Source organism: Cebus imitator, unplaced genomic scaffold (assembly GCF_001604975.1).
Source record: "Cebus imitator isolate Cc_AM_T3 unplaced genomic scaffold, Cebus_imitator-1.0 Scaffold197, whole genome shotgun sequence".
Taxonomy (NCBI): domain Eukaryota; kingdom Metazoa; phylum Chordata; class Mammalia; order Primates; family Cebidae; genus Cebus; species Cebus imitator.
In genome coordinates, this window is record NW_016107512.1 from 2,789,702 (window position 1) to 2,794,347 (window position 4,646).

General features: G+C 58.9%; 1 long non-coding RNA gene across 1 annotated transcript; it reads left to right on the top strand.

The window, feature by feature from the left end:
- Nucleotides 1-377: 377 nt before the first annotated feature.
- LOC119473959 lies at nucleotides 378-4,355 on the top strand. The gene is made up of 2 exons (XR_005203234.1): nucleotides 378-1,270; nucleotides 3,647-4,355. It is a non-coding gene; the product is annotated as an uncharacterized LOC119473959 (long non-coding RNA).
- The last annotated feature ends 291 nt before the right edge of the window (nucleotides 4,356-4,646 follow it).

Sequence of the window (4,646 nt, forward strand, 5' to 3'; positions counted from 1 at the left end):
GGGGAGGGGGAGGAGGAGGGGAGGGGGAGGCGGCGCCCAGGTCTCGGGGAGGGGCCGCGGCGGCCCTGGCGAGAGACGCGTGGGGGCGAGGGCCCCGCAGCGGGAAGGACCGAGGGAGAGTCCGGGTGGGCTCGAAGCTCAGCCTTCGCCCTCCCCCGCCCCCGCTCCTTTCTGTAAGGCCATTACGGCCATCTCCCCGCCCGAGCGTCCTGGAACCGAGCCGACCGAGAGGGGTTTTCTCCGTGTGTCCCCTCCCCAAACCCAGAATCCAGACCCAAGAAAGAACCACTCCTCCAGACCCCTCTTCCCGCTTCCCGTCCCAACCGCATTCCCAAGCTTTCATGGAGGTGACCCTACAGCAAGCACTTCCCCACTCTGCCTTTCATGGGTTGGGGTTCCTAAGAGGTACTGCAGACTCATTCCCTTTTCTTCCCTGACCCCACCTAGAGGAAGAGGCATGGCCAGGATGAATGAGCACCAGAGCACAATTCCCAGCATTTCCAAGGGGAAAGGCCAGCATCTCAGCATGCACACTCCAACATGGCCATGGAAAGGTCGAGTGGCCCAGAGAAGCAAGCTGCCGCCCAGGCTCCTAGGGCCACTTCCAAAGGAGTGTGGCCAGGACTGGGTTACTGCGGACCCACTCGCATTACAGGTCGGTGCCCTATACACCTGTTTGTAAAGGGTCCTCCTGGAATGTAATAGTGAGGGACCACCAAGTGGTAGGTCGAGGATTCCAAACAGGCCAGCTCCCTGCCCTGCCGGGAAACCAGATGTGGCCCAGATGTCCATAGCAGTGCCTCCCACTGGGTGGGACACCAGCTATTCTATGCAACCCCTCCCAACCCTTCTTCCAGGGTCAGGGGAGGAAAGCTGGTTACCTCCGTTGTCTCTTCCCATTTGGGCTGCTGGAAGGGAGTAACTCACTCATCCTCCTCTTCCTGCCCAGAGCCACCTGGGCTTACCTCTACAGCAGCCGCCTAGGTTCAACTTGTGGTCTAACCTCAAGCCCTCTGCTGACAGGTTAAATCAGTCAAGGTCGCCGGGAAGGAGAGCATCCAGTTTCGTTACACACATAACGTACACACACACCCGACACCGACCCATGCGCCTGGGCTCTGCACAGAGGCCAGACCCCAAAAAGCAGATTCTCCTGTTTCCTCCCTGGTGGCCTCAGACTTTTGACGGCGCCCTCTGCTGGCCACTAGGAAGTGCAGGAAAAAACAGTCTTCAGATAGACACTTGGTGGGTCTGAGGAAAGGGACAAGAGGTAGAGAAACAAGTGAAAACTAGGAATTGAGAGCAGCGCTGGGCTGGCCACAAACAAGGGAGGCATGGTGACGCCTTCCTGGAGGTGGGGAGTTTTGAGCCAGCTTTCCATGGGCCTAGGGGGACAAGCCAAGCTGACACATAGGGGCTCAGGACACCCCAGGGGTGGCCCTTCCTGTGTGCTGAGCCCTACCTCTGTTCTGGATGGCTCGCACACCCACTAACTCTGATGGCTGCTGTGCCTGGCTTGGGGGCCCTTCCTCTGCTAGGGTGGTAGGTGGGGAGGAGCAGCCATGGAAACCCTCATCCTTCCAGTCATAGCCTGGCTCCTTGGGGCTGTGAGAGGTGTCCCCAAAGAGAAGGCTGCAATTGCTGCAATTGACAAATCTCTGCCCCGCCCCAGCCCACATACACACAGGATGGCCCAAGCCCAGGTCCTTGGCATAGTGGGGCAGGGGCCTGAGTCAGAGCCTGGCGTGACCCTGCCTGGTCCCAGGAGTGGCCAGCTCGCCCAGAGGTGAGACCCAGTTCAACAATCCATCACGCTACCTCCTGCCGCCAGGTGTCCTCCCCATCACGTCCCACACGTGGGACAGGCCAGGACAGTGCTGGGCAGAGCTAGTGTTGGGCCTGTGCCTCAGGGCCACCAAGGGGATCCCTGAGGAAAAGAATGAAGGGGTTTTCATCTCCTGAACAGCAGGAGGAGCCAGGTGGGGTTCCAGACAGGAGGGACTAGATGGACTCACAAGCATTTGGAGTCTCTCCCTGCCTGCTGGGTGACGGAGGCAGCAGGTGCCAAGAACTGCTAGCTTCTAGGACCTGTCCCTCCTGAAGAGGGACTTCTAGTGTGACCCTCAGGGCCTTGACATCTGCACAGGCCCTTCACCAGGGACCTACCTCCAAAGGCAGCCTCTGCTCCCAGCCTTCACAGGCCCCACTACAGCCCAAGTCCCAGACCCAACCTCAGTCTGCAGCCTGGCCAAGTCAGAGGGCCTGGATGCCTGGACCACTCCCAAGCAGTAAATGGCCCTGTGGGCTTCCTCCATCCTGCCTTCCCTGCCCGACGTCATTGATTTACTGACTTCTGCTTTACTGGCCAGGCCCCCTTCGAGACCCTGACTGGGTAAAGAGGACTCCCAGAAGCAGTGAGTGCAGGCCCAGGAGGACACAGAGAGCCAGGTGCTTTAATTGGAGGTAATTAATTTACTCTGAAAGCAATGGGGCAGGGCGGGGGTTGGAGGAGGGGATGGGAGGGAAGGAGGTAGGGGGCTGTGGCCTAACTGGGCTCAAACTCTCAAACTCTGGTCAGCCTCCTTCTGGACCAGAACTACCCTGAGTGTACCCAAACCCTTAGGAGACCCTCTCCTGAGCCCCAGGTCAGAGCAAGACCGAGTGGACTGGGGTGACTCTACAGAAAAAGCAGGTGCCCTGCGGTGGTGGGAACCAGCCTTTTGAGGTGAGGCAGGTGTGGACTGGCATGAGGAGATTGGAAAGGTGGAAGGGGCTCTGGGATGGGAACAGGTCCCTCTCCTGTCACTGGATACTGCCATCCCTCCCAAGGTCATTGCTCCCACTTGTTAGGGGCCCAGCCCCCTCCTTTGGTCAGTGAAGTCCCGGGGCAGCCCATTTTAAATACAAGGGGGCCTGAAGGCTAACTTCTGTCCCTCCTGCCTTGGGAAGCCATTCCAATAACTGGGGAAAAGGGGGACAGAAGACAGAGCCCCTGCCGGGCCCCAGGGGGCGTGTCATCGGCTCCTCTGCGTCGCCGGCCGGCGGCATGGCGAGGACTCTGGCCGGCAGCTTCCCGCGCCGTCCGGAGCAGCTGACCCGCTGGCGGTGGGCCAGGTCGCGGCAGGGCCTGGAGGCAGCAACGTGCGGCGCGGCATGTCGCGGCAGGGAAATGTGAGGGCGGACCGGCGCGCCCCTCCCCCCGCTACGCTGGCCCATTCATAAAACCTGCAGGCGCTGCCTGGCCTGGCAGGCTTGGTCTCCCTAATTGCAAACTCATTAAGGAGTTTGCATCTCATTTGCATGGAAATCATTTCCTGGCCCTAAACAGAGAAACTCTCCGCCCCTCCACCAGTCCCTCTCTGCCCTGCTTTACCCATGCACAGTCCGGGAAGGAGAGGGGCATATCTCCCCTTCCCTGGCCTCACTCCCCGACTTTAGAAATGAGGGAGGGGATTGGCAGAACACCCACCCAACCAGGAGCCCTGCCTGTGCCCTAGGTGAGCTGGCCCTGCCCTAGTGGGTCCAAGTGAGTGGAGGTGTCTGCCAAGTCATTTGCCCCCCGGCCTGGCCGTGCCCAGAGAAGGGAGGAGGCGGTCGGCACTTGGCCCCAGCAGCTGGCTGTACCTGGCAGGAGTAGGTGGGTGAGGCTTTTCGTGCCCAGCCTCACGTACATGCCCTGCCACAGGCCGTGCCCCCACCCCCACATCCCTCACCCCACAGAACAAGCGCCCAGTGACTGCAGAAACAGACACCCAGTCACAGCACACAAAGGCACCCACACCAGGCCAACCATTATGGCTACCACTCTGGCAGCCACCCTAGAGGGCAGACAGATGCCTTCACAAGCCATTTTGTCTTTCTCCAGCTTGGTGCCAGGACTGGGGGTGGGGAAAGGGTTTCTCCTGAGACTTTTCTGAGTAAGGGGGCCCATAGAGGGGTTTCCTTATGCACCCCAGCTGTGGCCTCTTGCCCCTCTCTCCTGTAACCCATGATTGAGGCATCCAGGTGCTCTATCCTGCATGAGGACCTGCCCAGGCGAGGGGGGCACAGGAGCCTCCAACCCAGGAGGGGAAGTGGGAGATGAAGCCCCCCAGGAAGGGACACCTAGCGCCTCCCCAGCCAGGTTCTGTCCTTCCCGTCCCAAGTGTGTTTGATGGAGTGCTCCCCAGTTTCCTGGGGGCTGAGGGGGTGGTATTCTAAACCTTTGGAAGTGGAACAGAACTACCTAAAGTATATGAAATTAGATACTACTTGGGACACTATGTCCTGGTTCTGTATGTCCTGGGACAGTGTAAAAAGTGATCACAAAATTTCAACATCACTGTCTAAAATCAAAACCTGCCTCCTGTCTGCCTCCCCAGACACAGCGCTGCTTACGACTCCCGTCTGCCCACACTCCCACCTGCTGTATCTGAAGTTTCTCCCTTCCATTGCTAGGGCATAAAGGGGTGAGCAAGGATGTTCTGGAACACTGACCACCCATCCGTCCTGAGGAGGGCTGGACTGACCCTTCCCTCCCAGCTCCTGGAGGAGTTGGTTTCAAGTGCCATATGTGTGCATGGTTCAGGGCTGCTGGATGAAAGTTTCAGAATGCCTATTTATTTTTCATCAAATCCTTTTTTCATTTAGTGTATGTTTTACAAGGT